Raw genomic sequence first — 21,356 nt, forward strand, 5'->3', positions numbered from 1 at the left:
TCATGGTAAATCATTATGTATTTCACAGATTGAACCTGAGATTTTTCTTTAACTGAAACATAATAATCAAGTTTAGGTTAATCTGAATTGGTTAGCATTTATGAGAATACTAAATCAAGAATTGTGATATATTGGGTTTTAAAAGCTAAAGAGATTACATGCTGCCCTTTTTTTTAATTGTCATCTAATTCAGTGGAGGGTATAATTGGCTGAAGTGTGCTACAAGTGTCTGATAGAATCCATTCATTTTCCTGAAATGAAACTTGTGAAAAGATCATACTTTCAGTTGTCTCTCTCAGTAGAAGTCAAAATACTATTTCTTGAGTACTTTTTAGGATTCAAATTGCACACTCTTATCCTGCAAAACTCCCCCGTGAATAGTGAAATTAATTTATATGTAGCAGTTTAACGGTCAAATTACTGAAAATTATTTTAAAAGGAAAGTTCATAAGATTGCAGGCCATCTTGAAATTCTTCTGTCATGAATGAAGCCCCAAGTTTATCCTTTCCACTTTTCCAGGTAACAACAGATGCAAACAACTTGTATTTTGGTGTACAAAAAAATAACAGAACCATCATTCAGATGATAAGCAGGTAGACAGCAAGTTTACCTTGGGTGGGTAGAAGGTACTGACACTGGTCAAGGCAACAAGTTTTCTTGGTGTTCAACGGTAAGTCCTGCAGCATCAAGGAGAAAACAATGGTACAATTTCTGAAAATATCTTCAGATCTCCATTTAATAATTTCTTGAATATAAGAATTGCATTTCTGGTTTACCGGTCAGCATTTGTAAACGCAAATCACAAATGGCTTAGTGTTTTTATTTCTCTTTGGTCCTCAGCTTTACCTTGCCATCAACTTTTCAATTCCTCAAAGATCTTTAAATTGGCAGACTACTTGTATAACATCCTTGATGAATGAGAAAAATACAGTTAAGTATTCAGTAGTTTGGAGCTGTTGACCAAAAAAAAATCAATTCCCAGACCAAGCTGATCTCTAGTGCAGACTACTTCTCACCCTAGCGTTTGTCCAAGTCTGAACTTGCCTGTTTTCAATCTTGATGTTGTATTTGATGCAAAGTGAACTTTAGGTCATAGATCTAGTTAAGTCTGCTTTGTGTGAGTTCACCTTGTGCTGAAACTACAAAACCTTCACCCATGGCTTTGTTACTGCTGAATTATTCAGGCAGACTCCTGAAAAGCTTCCTACATGCCTCTCCATGCACTGTTTTCTAGCTCCCATTGTTCCTCACTGCTGACCTGTATTGGTTTCCTGTTAACCAGTTTCTCAGTTTTAAAATTCTCATCTTTTTTTAAATCTCTAACCTCAGCCCTCCTCACCCGTCTAATTTTCCCCAGTCCACAACTCTAATAGATATTATGAACCACTATTCTGGCTTATTGAGATCCACAGATTAAATTGCTGCACAACTCTCAAGGCACTAAACTCTAAAATTTCTTACAAACCCATTCATGTCCTTATTTTTTGCTCTCCTTTTAGGTTGCATCTTTTTGACCTAGTGTTTGGTCAGCTACTTGAATATTTCATTATGGATTTAGTGGCAAATTTTGATCAAAAACTTGAGTGTGAAGTAATTTAGGATTGTTTTATGATGATTCAGCATGATTTATTGGTCTGCTGTTGAGCTTGTAAAAAGGAATGTTTTAGTTCCCTCTAGTGGTTGCTTGGACAAATTTATGTGAATTAAGAGGAGACTGCAGACTGGAGCAACAATGTGCTGGAGGAACTCAGTGGGTCCTGATGCAGGGTCTCAACTGAAAAGGTTGACAATTTCTTTCCTCCCACAGATGCTGTATGACCCGCTGAGTTCCTCTAGCACATTGTTTGTGAATTGTATTTTGAGCAAGGATAATATTGTATGTCCTAATTGGATGCATGCAGAATTGTTGTCATTTCCTTGTTGGTATATGTGGAAATCTCATTTAAATGTATCACTTCAAATGTTTAGTAAGATTATTAAAAGATAGAATTGTTCGTTTGCAAAGCCAGTATACACCTTAACTGTTGTGTAGAATGGTGAAGGCACAAACTGTAATTTTAAAAAACGGTTTCTGTTGAGTTATTACTTTCCTAATGAGAACTTAACCATGCTGTTTCCTCACCAACACCTGTGTATTACAATGATTACAAATGTAATAAAATCTGAACATGTATATTCATGATTAAGAGGATATTTCATTGAAAGAGAACCACTATTTCAGAAACTAACATAAATGTTAAGCATGATGAGTATCTGTTTCGAATGGTTGTATTTTTGATTATATATACAGCACTACATTTCTCATTTTCATCTTATTTTATGAAACAGTTCTAAATTCTTTTCTCATGCCAGAGTTGAAGAGTTGCTGGGGAACATCAGATTCTATCAAAGTAATAATTAACTTATCATTCATATATATCTTCTATCTTACTAAATTTAACTGTAATTGTGAAAACAGACTTTCTTTACTCTTTGCTTAGAGCATTGAATGCATCAAAGGGTAAACACCCTAATGTTGTAATGATTTACTATTTCTCCTGCACTACATTAGATTGTAGGGGTTAAGATTTTCACCTGACTTTCTTTGAACCCTATCCATTGTGTTTTTGAGCTGCTTGGAAATTTCTGGGATGTAAGCAATAAGGATTGGGCAAAAATGCATTTTACTAATGTAAAAAAAAATTCATTCTGGTTGAGGTTTATGATCTATTGGCAGAATAAAACCTCAAATCAAAATGTATTCATAGCTTCTACCCATCAAAGTTCAACAGGATTTGGCAAAAGATGAAAGCCTGACTTTATTCCTGGTATTAAATGACATTGTTTTCATACAGGAATCCCTTTCAATTCTTGTTTCTTTATAGCTCAAATGAATTCTACAATCTGTCATAGAGAGACAGCACTGAAACAGGCTCTTTGGTCCACTGAATCCATCCTGACCATCAACCACCCATCTTTTAAAGCATTATTGTAATAGTCATTACCTGAGCAAATTGTTCTGGAAGTGCTATTCAGGACTATAAGCAATATTGGTTCTTCATGGAACTTCAATTTGGGAGGATTCTGAATTGACTGTGTTCAAAGATTTTTGTATTGCAAATCTCGCAGTAGAGAAGAGCGCCAGTCATAATCTTTACACGTAACCTTTGTGTAAAGATATATCATCCATATTAAATTCTGTTGGATTTTGCATCATGTAGGCATTAGAGCTTCCAGCCCTCACTATACTTTTCTTGTGACAGGTCTTTCTCATAAATCAGTTCCTTTGATATATTCTTTTTATAGGTACAACAAAATCTGTTCTTCTTGTATCTATACTTAGAGGCATTCTTTCTCCATTTGAAATTGCATAGCCACCACCTTAAGTGTACAGAAGTTCTTAGACCAAGAATATCACCAAAATTGTTGCTGATTTTTGTCATTATCTTGGCACTGACAATAACATCTTTACTTCGAGCATCCGTAAGCCATTGAGAGAGAATTCTCTGACTAACAGTATTGGGGGTTGTGGGCTCCAGTTTCACAGCCGGTGTTGTCTTTGGCAATCAGCCATTGATTATTTCTATGTAAAGTCTTGCTAAATATAGAATGATCTGTTGTGAGCTTTGTGACTGTGATGTTTGCAATTTCCTTCTGAAGTGTTTGTGAGCTTGGTGTAAACATGTTTCTTCCTTGATTTTAATAGGAATTTCTGCCTGTTTGACTGTTCCTTTTTTTTCATCCTAAGAACAATGAGTTCACAGCTTGAAAATTAATTTTATCTTCCAGAAGTTTGTAGTGATACAGAAATGTTGCTGTCAAACTGATCTTGGGCTGTAACATAGTAACATTAACACTTCGTGAGTACTACTTTTATGGAAGTGTTAGATGAAACAATGTTAATTTGTCTAGATAAAAAGCTGTGAATAGGAAAATCAAGGACAAACAAGTCAGTGTTCTATTGAGTATGTCATAAATTAATATAGACCTAATATGTAGTAGATTAATCTGATTTGTCAACCCCCTGCAACTGGCAATAAGCATGTCAGTTTATGAAAGGTTTTTCTGTATCTGTTGGAATTCATAGCTATGCCAAAGTGCTCTTTTTAAAGTGGTTGAACTTCTGCAATAATATGGTCAGTAATGCAAAGGCTAGTTTATCAAGGTTGACAGATCATATCGGTTGAATTTAGAGAATTTTTTTGGAGTCGCTTGTCCATCGAATGTCTCAAGTAAGATATCATGTAGAAAAGTTGCCTTTCTCCTCAATAGATTTTGTACACTTAACGTCTTTCAATCTGTTGTGATTGTGTTTTGTATGTAGGTGGACTAATTAGTCCAAGTTTGCAGATGACACAAAAATTGGTGAAATTCTGGATAGTGAGGAAGGTTGTCAGAGGATTCGGCAGAATATAGACCACCTGAAAATGTGGGCAGAAAAGTGGCAGATGGAATTTAATCCAGTCATGTGTGAGGAGTTGTACTTTGGGAGGTCAAATTATAAGAGGAAAGCATACAGTAAATGACAGAACCCTTAAGAGCATCGATATATGCTGGGATCTTGGGGTTCAAGTCCCAGAGGGTACAACTTTAATGTAAGAGAGGGAAAGTTTAAAGGAGATTTAAGAGGCAACTTTTTTTTTTACACACAATGGTAGGTCCCTGGAATGCACTGCTGGGGAAGTGATGGAAGCCAATATGATAGCAACGTTTAAGAGACATTTAGACAGACATGTGAACAGGCAGGGAATTGAGGGATGGAGACCACATGCAGGCAGATGCACAGATTAAATTGCCGTCATAGTCAGCACAGATATCGTGAGCCAAAGGGTCTGTTCTGTGCTGTACTGTTCTATGTCTTATCGCATTTGAATGGGGCAACTTTTGACGCAGTGCTCTTTTCTGACTTTGTGATCTCATTTCTGATCAAGAAGATTGTAAAATCTCACTGAAAGATTACAGATTCAACAATGTACTCTTCCAACAGCACTACCTTGAAGTCTAAATTAAGTTAATACGCTCATTTCCTAGAACAGTGACCTTCACTGGCAGCTGAGGAAAAAGTTGTCTCTCTCCTCTTTTGAATGCAGGCAAGTAAAATGAAAGAACAATGACTGGAAATTCAGTTGCCTTTAAGTGTGACGCATCTGAGTAGTGTTTAAGTCTGGAGGGTAACATGATTGAGACCGTTTCAGGTGGAATCGCAGCACTTTGGAAACTCATCTGCAATTCCAATGGCAAATCACCCACATGCTGATGGTGTGATTTTGGAGTCAGCCATACATGGGGTAACATCATTTTTTACTCCTTAGGAATGTTGCCGGGGAATTAAATCACATTGTTCTAGGGGGTGACCATTGGTCTTGGTGTTTTCAGAAGGAGCATTGCTAGAAACCCAGCCATGCAGGATGCCTTGATTTGTTTTTAAATATCTTTCCCAAACTCCATTATCTTTGTCTCTATGCACTTTCCAGCAACTGAAGAAAAGTGTGCATAAGAACAAAGAAAATGGGAGGATAAGTTATCAATTTATTTCCTTCTGCTCTTTCAGTGCTACTTTTCTGCATGAACCCCATTTCCCTTCATTCCATTAATATCAAATAATGTATTGATCTCTTTCTTGAATATACACATTGACTGAGCATCCACAGCCCTTTTGGGTAGCAACTTCCAAGGATTTACTCTCCTTGAGGGAAATAATTTTTCATTAGTTCTAAATGGCTGACCTCAGATTCTGATTGCTCGCTATTGATACCCCAGCTAGGGGAAATATCAACTCCATATCTATCCTGTTAAGCCCTGTAGGAAATTTGCACATTTCAATGAGATCTTCTAAACTTCAAGACTGCAGGCAAGTCTGCTTAATCCTGTGAGTTGTGACCAGTGCTGCTTCTCAGGAATCTGTGCTTAGGACCTCTATTTGTGATTTATATATAAATGATTTAATGAAAATGTAGGTGGAATGACTAGTAAGTTGCAGACAACACAAAAATTGGTGGAATTGTGGATAGTAATAGGTTGTCAAAGGAATCAGCAGGATATAGACCAGCTGGAAATGTGGGCAGTAAAATGGCAGATGGAGTTTAATTCAGACTTGAGGTGTTGTACTTTGGGACATCAAATGCAAAAGGGAAGTATACAGTAAAGGGCAGAACCCTTAAGAGCATTGGTGTACAGAAGGATCTTGGAGTGCAAGTCCATAGCTCCCTGGAAGTGGCAACACAGGTAGATAGGGCAGTGAAGAAGGCATATGGCATACTTCATTAGTTGGGATGTTGAGTATAAAAGTTGGGAAGTCATGTTGCAGCTGTGTAAAACTTTGGGCCTCATTTGGAGTATTGTCTGCAATTTGTTGCTGCATTACAGGATGGATGTGGAGGCTTTGGAGAGGGTACAGAAGAGGTTCGCCAAGATGTTGCATGGATTAGAGAGTATTAGCTACAAGGAGAGGTTAGACAGACTTGGATTGTTTTCTCTGAAGCGTTGGAGGCTGAGGGTGACCTGATAGAAATATATAAAAATAATGCGGGTAAATAGTCTTATTTCCACGTTGAAATATCCAGTACTAGAAGGCATAGCTTTAAGGAGAGAAGGGGAAAGTTTAAAGGAGATTTACGAGGCAAGTTTTTTTCCACACAGTGATAGGTGCCTGTAACTCATTACCAGGGGAAGTAGTGGAAGCAGATACAATAGCAGCGTTAAAGAGGCATTTAGACAGGCACATGAACAGGCAGGGAATGGAGATACATGGTTGGACCATGTGCAAACAGATGTGATTAGCTTAGGTTAGCATAATGGTTGGCACAGATGTGGGACAAAGGGCTTGTTCCTGAGCCGTTATGTTCTATTCCTCGTCATATGACATTCCAGCCATCAGTCTGGTAAACCTTTGCTGCACTCCTGTTGTAAGTACATCCTGTCTTCAATAGGGCAATCAGACCTGTACATGGTATTGGTTTACTATTGTCACTTGTACGGAGGTACAGTGAAAAACTTGTCTTGCATACCGATTGTACAGGTCAATTCATTACACAGTGCAGTTACATTGAGTTAGTACAGAGTTTTAGATGTAGTCTCACCAGGGCTGTATATAATTAGAGCAAATTGTCTCTGTTCTTGTACTTGCAATGAAGGTTAAAAAAACCATTTGCCTTCCTAACTACTTGCTGTTTTTGCATATGAACCTCTAGTGATTTGTGTTTGAGACACTAGTTTCCTCTGAACAGCAGTATCTTTCAATCTCTTGCCATTTAAAAAGTACTCTGCTTTTCTATGTTTTGCATTAAAATAGACGACCTTGTATTTTTCCATGTTGCCTTCCATTTGCCATGTCCTTGTCCACTCTTAATCTGTCTATATTATCCTGGACCCCTGCTGCATCCACCTCACAACCTACACTGCTATATTGTATGATCAGGAAACATTTGATCCTCTTGTCCAAATCACTGCTGTAGATTGTTATTACTGACTCTCTTGGTGGCGCTAGATGGAGTAGGTTGCATCTTGGCACTGCTCCACTCACTTGCTAATTTTTTGTTCACCACCCTCTTAATATCTATGCTAAAGTTTTAATAAGACTTTTATAATACTTTTATAAGATTGGATTTTGATTTTTAACTGCCGGAAATGAACACCAGAGCTAAAGGTGCAGCTGAAAGCAAAGGGAATGGAGATCCTCAACTTAGGAAGCTATTTCTAAACTCCTAGAAAAAAAAAACTTGATCAGAAATTTTCCACTTTGAAAATGCTGTTAAAGGAGATTGAAGACAGACTAACAACACTTAAAGGAAAATGTTAAACAACAGAAATTAATTGTTGAACTGGATGAAGCTGGCAAAGAGAGAGATCATAGACTGAGCTCATTGAAAAAGGATTTAACTTCGACTACCCAAATACTAGAACAGCAAAGACAGAAGATTATTGATTTAGAAAGTCAAAGTCGAGGAACAATTTGCGGATCGTTGGCCTTCATGAAGATGCCGAAACTGGTAATCCTATTGAATTCTTTTCCAAACTTCTGATGGATGTGTTTGGCTCTGCAGTTTTCTCTGTACATCCCATACTTGATCGTGCTCACCGAGCATTAAGACCAAAACCTCCGGCAGAGCAAAAACCACGGCCAGTAATATTGAGATTTCACTATGAGAGTACTAAAGAGCTTTTGATTCGGAATGATCCAATACAAAGATTGGAAGTTTCATCTGGTTGAAGGTTACAGTCCAGAAGTTATGAAAGAGAGATTGCATTATAAACCGATGATGTCACGGCTTTATCAAGGGAAGTATCAACCTGTATTGCTGTTTCCAGCTCGTCTGAGGATTGTACTCCCTGACAAATCACGTAAATGGTTTAATTCTGTGGGTGAAGCTGAAGAATTTCTCAAAGATTAACTTTTGACTCCAGGTGGTTAATAAATGTACTATTCTTTGATTTTTACACCTTTTTGGTCTACAAGGTAATAACTAACTCACAGATTTGAACATTTTAAGTCCGGAGATCTTTTCTGCCCTTTGTTAACACTTTCGTGTTTGGTTCTGGAACATGGATGCTTGTCATGTTTCTATTTTACAATTTTTTTCCCTTTTATTATTCTACTTTAATATTTTTAATTGTTTATTTTTGTAATAATTAAGAATCGGTGATTTGCTTTTCTTTTGAAATAATAGTAAGATTGTATTTTAAATGTCGACTGTCAGTATTTTTAACTGCGTAGAATGTTCTCAGCAAGCCGTTTTGTCTCAATGTTTATATTTTCAAAATATTTTTGGTACTTGTATCTCCATGTTTTGACTACTGGTGGTGTTTTGCATTCCTTTTAACTTGGAGATTTGCCACCAAAAGAGGTGGGGTTAAGGGATTTAGGAAGTAGCATTCTGGCTGTCTATTGGCCAGTTTTCGGGCTTTTGTGGGTGGGGGTGGGGATGTTTTTAGTTTAGTTTTTTTCTTTCTGGACTAATTTAAAACTACAAATATGTCTAAATTGTCGTCATATCCGGCTCCTCTTTGACCTCTTTTTCCTCTTCCTATTAATGAGTTTCCTGTGCAGCAAGGTTAACCCTTTACACACCATATGTTTTAGTTTATTAAAATGGATAATATGATTAATTTTGTTTCATGGAATACGATTGGTTTAAATAATCCAATTAAGCGGAAGAAGATCTTTAAAGTTTTTCATAGATTGAACGCTCAGATTATTTTTGCTCAGGAGACTCATATTAGGAGAGAGGATAATCAGCGCTTTTGTTTAGAGTTTGGAGGGGTCAACAGTTTCATTCTAATTCACAAGCGAAGGCGAAAGGAGTCTCTATTTTTATATACTCCTCGATTTCATTTGTTCATCATGAAACAATCTCAGACCCAAATGGTAGAGTTTTATTAATGACTGGCTTCATAACAAAAAAGTTGTTATGGTTAATGTTTATGCACCTAACGTTGCTCATCCTGAGTTCTTTAAACATTTATTTGCATCTTTTCCTAATTTAAACAAATATACTTTGATTATGGGTGGAGATTTCAATTGTTTAAACCCTTCAATGGATAGGTCTACGTCGAATCAAGTACTTCCAAACAAATCCGTTGTTTTTATTAATTCCTTTTTAGTTGATTCTGGAATTTTAGACAAATTAATGAATCTTTTCGAGAATTTTATACTCCTTTGTATCAATCAGAATTTCCCGAGGATTCTACGTTAATGCATGAATTTTTAAGGAAATTGAAGATTCCGAAATTATCACTTAATGAACGTTTAATATTAGATGTACCCGTTTCGGAGAAAGAAATAAAGAAAGCAATTTCTTCAATGAATTTAGGTACAACACCTGGTCCCAATGGGTATACAGTTGAATTTTTAAAATCTTTTTCTGATCTTCTTTATCCTTGGTTAGGTAAAATTTTTAAAGATGCCTTATCAGCAGATATATTACCACAATCCTTTTATGAGGCATCTATCTCTTTAATTCTTAAAAGGGATAAAGATCCTACTGAATATGCATCTTACAGACCTATCTCTATTGAATGTGGACTCAAATTTTTTCCAAAATATTGGCTTCTAGACTGGAGAAGGTACTTACTCAAATTATTTCTGACGACCAGACAGGATTTATTAAAAATCGGTATTTGCATTTTAATATTAGGAGGTTAATAAATATTGTATATACCCCTTCATCTACAATTCCAGAATGTGTTATCTCGCTTGATGCTGAGAAGGTGTTTGATAGAGTCAAATGGGAATATTTATTTAATATGCTTGCGAAATTTAATTTTAGCCCAAGTTTTATATCCACGATTAAATTGATATATCATACACCTTTGGCTTCAATACTTACTAATAATCAGAGATCCCCCCTTTTCAGGCTTTTTTGAGGCACTAGACAGGGCTGCCCTTTAAGTCCTTTATTATTTGATATTTCCTTGGAACCCCTGGCAATTGCCTTTCGGGACTCTTCTAACATATTTGGTATTACTCGTGGAAAGGGGACGCATAAGATATCACTATATGCAGATGACCTGTTACTTTATATCTCTAACCCTGAGAAATCCATTCCTGCAGCATTATCACTGCTTGCTCAGTTTAGTGTTTTTTTTGGTTATAGATTAAATCTTAATAAGAGTGAGCTTTTCTAAAGTCCCAATCTATAGGCAATTACCATTTAGATTAGTGACTGATTATTTTACTTATTTGGATGTCAAAATTGCCAAGGAGCATAAGGACTTATTCAAAGTTAACTTTTTACCCTTATCGATCATGTTAAACATTTGCTTACTAAATGGTCCCCATTGTCTATCATTGGTTGAATTAATGCAGTTAAGATTAATATTTTACCAAAATTTTTATATTTATTCCAGGTGGTTCCAACCTTCATCTCGAAATCCTTTTTTGATACTATTGATTCTAAAATTCTTTCATATATATGGCAGAATAAAAACCCAAGGTTAAGTAAGAAATTAAGGGATGGCGGTATGGCTTTGCCTAATTTTAGATTTTACTACTGGGCAATTAATATTAGGTATTTTTTTTGACACAAGATTTAGATATAATTCAGTGTTCCCGATTGGTGTATCTTGAGCATGAGTCTGTGTAAGGGTTTTCATTAGCTTCTATTTTAGGAGCCTCACTCCCTTTTGCACTTACTAAATTGTGTAAACAAATGATTAACCCAATAACTAAACATACAATACGAATATGGTTTCAATTTCATAAACTTTTTGGATTGAATAAATTCATTTTATCAAGTCCTATCCAATCCAATTTTTTTTCTTTCAACCATCCAGAATTGATTTAGCTTTCCCTTTATGGAAAATGAAGGGAATAACATGCTTTCATGATCTATTCATTGATAATTGTCTTTTGAACAGTTGTCTAATAGATACAATTTGCCTGGATTACATTTTTTCGATATTTACAGATTAGAAATTTTTAAAGTTATTTTACCTGCCTTTCTGATACCACATAAAATTGAAATTACAGAAAAAGTTTTAGGTTTTAATCCTTATCAGAAGGGCTTGATAGCAATAATTTATGATCCGATTATGAAAATACGTCTAGAGACACTTGATAAAATTGAGAATGAATGGGAAAGAGAACTCCAGATACTTCTATCTATAGAGACATGGAAGAAAATTCTCCAATTAGTTAATACATCTTCAATGTGTGCTAGACACTCTTTGATACAGTTTAAGGTGGTTCACAGGACCCATGTGTCTAAGGATAAGTTAGCCTGTTTTTGTCACCATATAAATCCTGTATGTGACAGATGTAATTCAGAGGTGGCTTCCCTGACACATGTTTTGGTCCTGTCCTCTTTTGGAAAAATATTGGAAAGACATTTTTAATATTATTTCAATTGTATTGAATATTGATTTACAACCTCGTCCTATTACTGCAATTTTTGGGTTACCAATGATGGATTCCGGCCATCTATCTGCTTCAGCTTGTATGATTGCATTTGTTACATTAGAATGGATCTTTTGGCCATTATTTAAATGGAAGGATCCTATACCTCCTACCACATTTCAATGGTTTTCTCAAACTATAGCATGTTTAAAGTTAGAAAAAATTAGGAGTGGTACTGTTGATCCTTTGCTTAAACTTGAAGTTTGGAGTCCATTTATTCAGTATTTCCATATGATATAAGCAGACCTTTTTTGAATCCCTTTCAATAACCTTTTATTTGAATATAGAGGAGTGGAGCTAACAACATAATGTTTTTTAACTGAAGAAATAACAGTCCAGCTTTTGAAGTTTTTGGTTTGCTTTTGTTATTTTTTAATTTTGTTTCTCTTTTTACATAATCAAATTTCTTTTCAAATTCTTTTGTATCATCTTCACTTAGTAAGAGATTGGGAGGTTCAGATTATATATTTTACTCCGTGTTTGTAGATGTCAACTGCTATTATTGTAATCCCGATCTCTACGCACCATGTGTATAATCACTGTTGCTATGTGTATTAATTTGAAATTTAATAAAAAGATTGAAAAAGAAAGATTGTTATTACTAGTATTGCCACTTGTACAGCCTTCCAGCATGAAAATGACTTGTTTATTCGGACTGTTTTCTGTCCATTTAACTAATCCTCAATTTGTGGTAGGGTTTTACCCCTAATAACGTGTGCTCTAATTTTGTTTAATAATCTCTTGTGTGGCACCTTATTGAAGGCTTTCTGAAAATCCCAAATACACCACAGCAGCTGTTTCATCCTAATCTACTGGTTTAAAAAAAATCAGCATTTTTGTCAAACAATTTCCCTTTCATATATCCTTGCTAATTCTGCCTATACTTTTATGATTTTATGTTGCCTGTTATCACTTCTTTTATCAGATTCCAGTGTTATTGCTATTGATGGCAGGCTAACTGGTCTATAGTTCCCTGTTTTCTCTTTCACCCATCTTTTTAAATTGTGGGGTTATGTTTGCTGCCCTCCATTCTGTCAGGACAATTTTAGAATCTAAAATGTTATAACATGGCAATCCATTCATCTCCCATCTCCAGAGATACCTTCCTCAAAATAAGCCCTTTCATGGTCGTCATGACATTGTGCAGATTTATTGGCTTTCTATGCCATTCATTTTTCCAGTTCATTTCTAAATTGCATTGCAGCTACTGTGCAGCAGTGGTGGAGAGAATTGATTTTTAAGGTGATGAAGCAGTGCCAGTCCAACAGGTTGCTTTGTCCTGGGTGGGGTTGAACTGCTTGAGAATTGTTGGAGTTATCCATTCTGCTCCTGGCTTGAGTGGAAAGATCTTGAGGTGTTAGGAAGTGAGTTGCTCTCCTCAATATACTCAGCCTCTGGCGTGCTCTTGCAGGCATGGTGTGCACGTGGCTGAGTTTCTGATTGGTGATGAAACCAAGATTTTGATGCTGGGGTAACTTGGCGATAGTAATGAATGTCAAGGTTAGGTGGTTAGATTCTCTCTTGTTGGAAATGATCATTGTCTGGCACATTTGGAGGGCAAATGTTACTTGTCACTTCTTAGACCATGCCTGGACGTTATTAAGATCAGTCATGCAATGTGGAAACAGGCCCTTCAGCCCACCAAGTTTGTGCCAGCCATTAAGCACCCATTTATACTAATTTTACACTAATCCCACTTTATTCACCCCCCCTCCCCCCGGCCATTCTGCCACTCACCCACACTAGGGGCAATTTACAGTTGTTAATTAACCTAACAATCAGTGTGTCTTTGATGTGGAAGGGAACTGGAGCACCTGGAGGAAACCCACATGGTCACTGGGAGAATGTGCAGACATCACACGATGCCAGAGGTCAGGATCAAACTCATTGGAGCTGAGGCAGCTGCCCTACCAGCTGTGCCATTGAGGTTTTGCTACAGGCAGGCACGGACTTCTTTGTTTGATCTGAATGGATTTGAATATCATGCGTTCACCAGGGAACATCCCCATTTCTGACTTAATGGTTGAAGGTTATTGATGAAGCAGCTGAAGATGGTTAGGTCCAGGAAACTGAAGAATTTCTGTAACACCGTTCTGGGACTGGGATGATTGACCTCCAACCAAAGCTATCATCTTTTGTGTGACACACAGCTCCAACCATTGGAGGGTTGCCCATTGACTCAGTTTTACCAAGGTCGATTCCAGTCTTGGTCAAATGTTGCTTTGATGGCAAGTGTGGCCATTCTTACCGTGGCTTGCCTCCGGAACTCGGCTGTTTGGACCTAGACTGTGACGAGCTTCGAAGCCAAGTGGCCCTGATGAAACCACACACTGGGCATCAGTGAGCAACTTATTGGTAAGTGTCACTTGATAGAACTGTTGACGACAGCTTCCATCACTTTGCTGCTGATTGATAGTAAACTGACCAGTAAGTAGCTGTGTTGGAATTGTCCTGTGTTTTGTGAACAGGGTGTACTTGGGCAATTTTCCACATTGTAGTGATACCAGTGCTGTAACCTTACCAGAACAGTTTGTTCAGGTGTTGCTAGTTCTGGACTCCAGGTCTTCCTTCATACAGTTAGGAAGTTGCCTGGTCTGATGGCCATTGATGTATCCAGTGCTATCAGTCATTTCTTTGTCATGGGAAGTGAATCAAATTAGCTGGAAGCTTGTTCCTGTGACGTTAGGGATCTCAGGAGAAAGCCAAGAGGATCCTATTTGGGTGGTTGAACATATTTGTCAATGCTTCAACCTTAGCTGGGCCCCACACTCTCCCAATTTAGACCCCATCTTATGAGGACCAGCTTTGCAATATCATTTGAATTGGGAGTAGCTTTGATTTTCTGAATTAATGCGTGATCAGTAACCCAGGGCATTACTGAATTTTGTAGCTATAGGCTGGTGACCAAAACTGTCATTGGCACGTTGTGCAACAAAGTATTTTTAAGTTGATCAGTTTTTTTTCTTGAAATGGGATTGGAAGTTAAATGAGAATATTTGAACATGGTTTCTTAAGGTATATATAACAATATAACAGAATGACTGTATGAAATGGTTTGTGCAAAGGGATATTTAAGTGAGAAGTCCAGCCTAATGGCCAACTTCTGTTTTCATGTTTCTGTAGTAAGTGGCTGATTGAGATTGTTTACAGTGTCCTTTTCAATATCGTTCAAACAGTAATATGTAAATTTCAGTGAAAGCTACTTATGTGTTTTAATCTGAAGTAAAAAGCATTCATCAGTTAAAAATTATAGTGATATAGAGGAGCAGTGATATAGTTCTTTTTCTTGCCATACATATAAAAGTGTCGACTGTCAACTATGTTGCCTGATTCTTTTCATTCTGGTCACTTGAACTGTAAATGTGTATGTGGATATGCTGTCTAGTAAGGTGAGATGTTTGTCCTGTTTAAATACCACTTTTGCAATTGGGGAATTAGAGATTCACTTAGTACGTGTGCATGTATGCAAATTTGGAAAGCTGTCATACATTTTTGACTTTGTTTATGCCAGTTATTTGGCTAAATAGTGTTTGCTAATGTATGGTTTCTAACTTGTGGCATTGTTGACACAGCACTGTTATCACAAAACTGAACTTTAACATGTTATATGTATTATGTGCCTACAACGTATACTTGTAAGTTGCAGGACACTTTTGCAAAGTGCATTTTATGGATGCTGCAAAACAAAATACCTGAAATATGAAAATAGAGATTATTCTATGTATTACAATTCCATTGTAAATGTTGATATTTCATTGGACAGGTTTATCCTTGTGACTAAATGAATGTACCTTTTTATATATTAAAAAATTGGTAAGTAATAGTGCAGCCACAGATTCCAAAATTATTTAGTGGCATGCTCCTGAGGGTAATTATGCATCCACTTTGTAATAGTGCAACTTCTTGTACTTAAAGAATATTGTCCATATCTTGTACACTGTGGTTTTATGACTGTATATTAGTTAGAAGCTGAATAAGAAGCAATCTCAAGAAAAGTTGTATGTAATTGAAGTGCAACATGCAAGATTTAATTTCCTGTTTACCGTACAGGCATAAAGTACGTGTTTTTTTTGAAATGCACAGCACTGTAAATTTAAACAACCCCATATTGAGCTTCAGGCTTTGATCATTTTTCTTGAAATCTAATTTTTATGTAAAATTTTCTTTTAAATGGGTGATTGAGTTCACAGTGTGCATTATGCTTTTTTTTATAGAAGAATATTGCACTCAATAAATTTCTAATATCTTTTAAATCTAAATTTGAACAGATGGCCTGAATAGTCCAAGTGTGGTTTGCTCTCGTCCTAGGCTGCTTAGATACCAATTACAGAAGATTAACCTCTATGTCTTGACGTCCTCTGAAAACTGCACAGGGAAAATATGTTCAGACTGCCCTTTGTACATTGTCACTTCAAAGCTGCCTGACCTTGAAAAACAATGAAGCGGCAGTCATCAGCATTCCTGGTCTAACGTGTGGTCAGCTAACCCTTGAGGGTCACTGTGTTAACACACCTTAATGTTAACATGTAAGCTGCTTTGTGATAATTTTATAATATCAGAGGAACATCCAAACAAGGAAGCAGACACTTACTGAGGTGAAGTCCTCAAAAGAAATAGTCTGACTTTTTTTTTATACAGTAAATGACGATGGATAAATACACCACTTATTTCAGTTTGTGAAATAGTTGACTATAATCTTTGTGTGATTGTCATTTTATGGTATTATTTGAGAATTTGAACTGGATGAACAAACAAGGGAATGTAACTAATTTTCAGTGACCAATCACAATTAATGGTCCTATGCATTATATGGATGAACATGTAGAGATGTTTTCAAAAGTTTTACTCATGTTTTACTGAGTGCAATGAAAAGTAGAAATTTGGTAGTTTAAAGGTAATTGTAGAAAGTTACTTTGATAGGAATGAGTGGAGTATATAATTGAGTGAGTTTGTGAAGATGACATGAGCTATTAAAGAGGTACTTCAGAAGTTCATTCTTTGTTGCAGCTCTCGGTATTACAGCATGTTAATGTGCCCTGCTAGATTTTATGGAATCACCCAGAAAAAGATGAAGCACAATCTCTCGACCCCAATCTGCCTTATTTATGCATATGGTAATTGGCATGCAGTAGTGAAGATAATCCTGATCAGATCAAATATAGTAATCATTTTTAGATTTCAGTTGTTGCACATAAAAATAAATTTTACCTAGTTGCAACAAAACTGTCCTGGTGGTTATGTTCTTGTTGAATTCATAAATAGTCCCTCATAGGATGAGGAACAATTTCTGTAGTCTCATTTGGTAAATTGAGTACATGTGATGCTGTTTGGTTTACAATGTAAAATGTGCTCTAACTCTGCTCAGCACACTTTTTTTCCTCACTCTCTTCTCTTCCTCTCCTGTCAACAGACAGTTTGGTTTGAGGATTGGCAGGTCACTGTTTTGAATTGATGCACAATTTGCAGTTATTGGTGAGCTTCCTGTGCTCACTACTGACCAATGGAAATATATTAAACTTGCTTTGCATGGTTCCTAACTGTTGAGAATCTACAGAATTTGCTGGTTTACTAATCACTACACGGCAGGACCTGCAATATGTGATATTGTTCATGCTGGTTTGTTCAGGGTTTGTGGTAGGTGGGAGATTAGCTGTTTCCATGAAACAAATATAAAACACAACTATTTCAGGCACGTCTCCTGACCTTATTAGTTGAATGTTTCTGATATTCAAAAAGTATTCAAAACAATTTAAAATAAACTCAAACCATCTTAAATGACTTGGAATTGAAATGAACCTAGCCTCTTGCACTGCAGGTTCAAGTTATTTTACCTTTTTTGTTTTGATAGACACTGTTAATTTTACAGCCAGGATCCTGTTAATAAAAATGTAATTACTTTCAGGACTCGCACCAATTACCACCTACCAATCTGCATGTCATTGACCAGTAAGTAGAGGTGGTTGAGCTCGACCCAGTGATATAACTATAGAGCCATTGTCTCGCAGCCCCAGAAACCCTGGTTCAATCCTGGCCTCCAGTCCTGTCTGCACAGATGTTTAACCTATGCAATTCCCAATTTTTTTTAAAGAATATCATGAAGTAATTCCCTGGACTTTCAAGTTGGGCATGAAGCCTTTGATGGCTGAAAACTTCTATTTCTTTGGTTTCTTCTAACTATCAATCAGTACCTGCAAAGACCTGAATTCAAGAGGTAACCTGTCTCCCATTCTGTAGGCTGGACAACTAACTACAATAAATATGACATTCCCTCTGCAATAAAAAGATGAGTACCATCACCTTCCTGAAGCACTTTGGCTTCTTATTTCTTCAACAGCTCTCCTGAGAGTTTTTGCAGCTTTTCTTGCAAATGCTCGCCTTTAAACAATAGGACAATGAGATCATCCTCCCCGAGTCTGCGATGTTCTTATGATATCTTGGAAAAGGTGATGTGCTGACACTGGAGTTTGTTTCACAGCATTTGTTTCTCTTTTAATTAAGTTTATTTAAGGAGGAGGTATCAGAATCTGCAGTTCACTAGGCTCTCTGAGCCAAGCATTACCTGAGTTCTGGGATTACTTTACAGCCTTTTCTGATGCCACATGACTGGTCCTTGTGCATTTGATTGTCCTGGAAACCTACTTCCCAACTGAATATTAAACTTGCAATGTTATGGCCAGATTGATTTTCCTACAAATTGATCTTCCTACCTACAGTAGCATGTAAAACTTTGGGCACCCCTGGTCAAAATTTCTGTTACTGTGAATAGCTAAGTGAGTAAAATGACCTGATTTCCAAAAGGCATAAAGTTAAAGATGATACATTTCTTTAATATTTTAAGCAAGATTACTTTTTTATTTCCATCTTTTACAGTTTCAAAATAACAAAGAAGGAAAAGTGCCTGAAGCAAAAGTTTGGGCACCCTGCATGGTCAGTACTTAGTAACACCCCCTTTGGCAAGTATCGCAGCTTGTAAACGCTTTCTGTAGCTAGCTAAGAGTCTTTGACTTCTTGTTTAGGTCGGAGGACTGTTAGGGCCATGGCAAAACCTTCAGTTTGTGCCTCTTGAGGTAGTCCATTGTGGATTTTGAGGTGTGTTTAGGATCGTTATCCTGTTGTAGAAGCCATCCTCTTTTCATCTTCAGCTTTTTTTTTACAGATGGTGTGATGTTTGCTTCCAGAATTTGCTGGTATTTAATTGAATTCATTCTTCCCTCTACCAGTGAAATGTTCCCCATGCCACTGGCTGCAACACAAGCCCAAAGCAAGATCGATCCACCCCCGTGCTTAACAGTTGGAGAGGTGTTCTTTTCATGAAATTCTGCACACTTTTTTCTCCAAACTTTCCTGCGTCCTCACCACAAAAGTCAACGTCAGAAGTTTGCAAAGGAACATCTAAACAAGCCTGATGCATTTTGGAAACAAGTCCTGTGGACTGATGAAGTTAAAATAGAACTTTTTGACCGCAGTGAGCAAAGGTATGCTTAGCTATTCACAGTAACAGAAATTTTGACCAGGGGTGCCCAAACTTTTGCATACCACTGTATATGTGTAATGCAAGGTAAACCGAGTGCAAGTGTTCTTGCATAAGACATCAAGTTATACCAATGCATTCTTGCAAAATGGAATTTATACTTGCATGTCAAAAGGAAGATGTGTATGCAAAGATAATTGCAAGGTATATCTGTGATCTATGAATGTTTCTATCTTTGGATCATTCAGTTTGTATTTATGTGCAAGACAAAATGTATCTACAGAACTGATGCTTTGATGTTTAGTTTTTTCAGGTAGTTGTCAGCTGCTATGGTATAATTTGCCCTTCTCTCTATAGTTGGACCTTTTTAAGTAATTTGAAAATTCCCAATGTCCATATTTAATATTTTCTTGCAGATATCTCATTGTAATAAATGGGAAAATTCTCATTTATAGAAAATTTTTTATAAAGGCTTTTACATTAGAAGTTTTTTTCTTTGTTCCCTGTATCTAGAGAGATTCGTGCAGTACTGTGCCTGTGGGCTATGTATAAAACATCAGCCTGAGTTAAAATGCAGGTTTAAAAATAAACTAGTTCTTGTTAATGGAGGCACAGATAACTGAAAAGTCCACTCCCTTTCCCCTGTCTTTGTTGAAGAATTTTGATGGGTTAACTCTTATTCAAACCTTCTGAACAAAAAAGCCTTTGGGGCAGCATTAAAATTTGCATCGATTGGCTCATTGTGCATTCACCATTCGTATGTAATACTGCTGTTCAAATGTCCAGGACAATACTAGATCAACAATTTAAAAAAAATAAATACTTTATGGGTCTACAGGGAATTATATAAAAACACATTACTACACATATGAAATGCCAACTAATGAAGTGAACACCAGTACGATGTTATTTACCATGAATTCTACTTATTCTTGGCAATGACTGTACAGCAGTGCCTTCGATAAGAGCAGACATTTCATTTGGGGGCAATAAGCAATAGGAAGTTCCTTTCAGCGTGTTTTGAATTCTCTTCACCGATTTTTGCACTTCTTATCAAAAATTTGGATGCAGTTATATAAAGGAAATCAGGCAGAAGGAATATTCAGTAATGTTCTTGGACATTTATACAAGCTTCAGCCATTCCAGCTCTAACAGTCCTCTAATCTCGCAGTACTTGTTTATCCATTACTCATTCACTATCCATGTAGAATTAATTATGACTTTCGGTAGTTATCTATTTTTGGAGTAATCAATTCATTTCCCTCTTCCTAAAAAGTATGATAATTCCATTCTACAGCTTTGTTGGAACGTGAGATCTTAAAATCCCCCTTCCTATAACCACTGAATTTTCACCCAATTTAAGGTCTTGTGGACAAGAATCTGGTTCACGCAGTGGTAATCATCCTTTCTACTATGAAGCCGAACCCCCCCCCCCCACCCCCACAGAAAGAATCTCCTAACTTCATATCCAAGCAGCAATTACAGTGACATGCAAAAGTTTGGGCATCCCTGGTCAAAATTTCTGTTACTGTGAATAGCTAAGTGAGTAAAAGATGACCTGATTTCCAAAAGGCATAAAGTTAAAGATGACACATTTCTTTAATATTTTAAGCAAGATTACTTTTTTATTTCCATCTTTTACAGTTTCAAAATAACAAAAAAGGAAAAGGGCCCGAAGCAAAAGTTTGGGCACCCTGCATGGTCAGTACTTAGTAACACCCCCTTTGGCAAGTATCACAGCTTGTAAACGTTTTCTGTAGCCAGCTAAGAGTCTTTCAATTCTTGTTTGGGGGATTTTCGCCCATCCTTCCTTGCAAAAGGCTTCTAGTTCTGTGAGATTCTTGGGCCGTCTTGCATGCACTGCTCTTTTGAGGTCTATCCACAGATTTTCGATGATGTTTAGGTCGGGGGATTGTGAGGGCCCTGGCAAAACCTTCAGCTTGTGCCTCTTGAGGTGTGTTTAGGATCGTTATCCTGTTGTAGAAGCCATCCTCTTTTTATCTTCAGCTTTT

At 36.8% G+C, this 21,356-nt stretch overlaps 1 protein-coding gene across 18 annotated transcripts in view; it reads left to right on the forward strand.

The window, feature by feature from the left end:
* Positions 1–21,356, forward strand: part of pcbp3 (poly(rC) binding protein 3) — a 108,123-nt gene that overhangs the window by 13,411 nt on the left and 73,356 nt on the right. The window contains exon 1 of one of the 18 annotated variants that reach the window (XM_052010011.1): positions 19,327–19,348. The exons of the other annotated variants lie outside the window; for them this stretch is intronic. The gene's annotated coding sequence lies outside the window, so the exon portion shown is untranslated. Of the gene's footprint in view, positions 1–19,326; positions 19,349–21,356 lie in introns of those variants that run through there. 18 annotated transcript variants of the gene reach the window in all.

This window comes from Pristis pectinata, chromosome 1, assembly GCF_009764475.1.
Source record: "Pristis pectinata isolate sPriPec2 chromosome 1, sPriPec2.1.pri, whole genome shotgun sequence".
In the NCBI taxonomy this organism is placed as follows: domain Eukaryota; kingdom Metazoa; phylum Chordata; class Chondrichthyes; order Rhinopristiformes; family Pristidae; genus Pristis; species Pristis pectinata.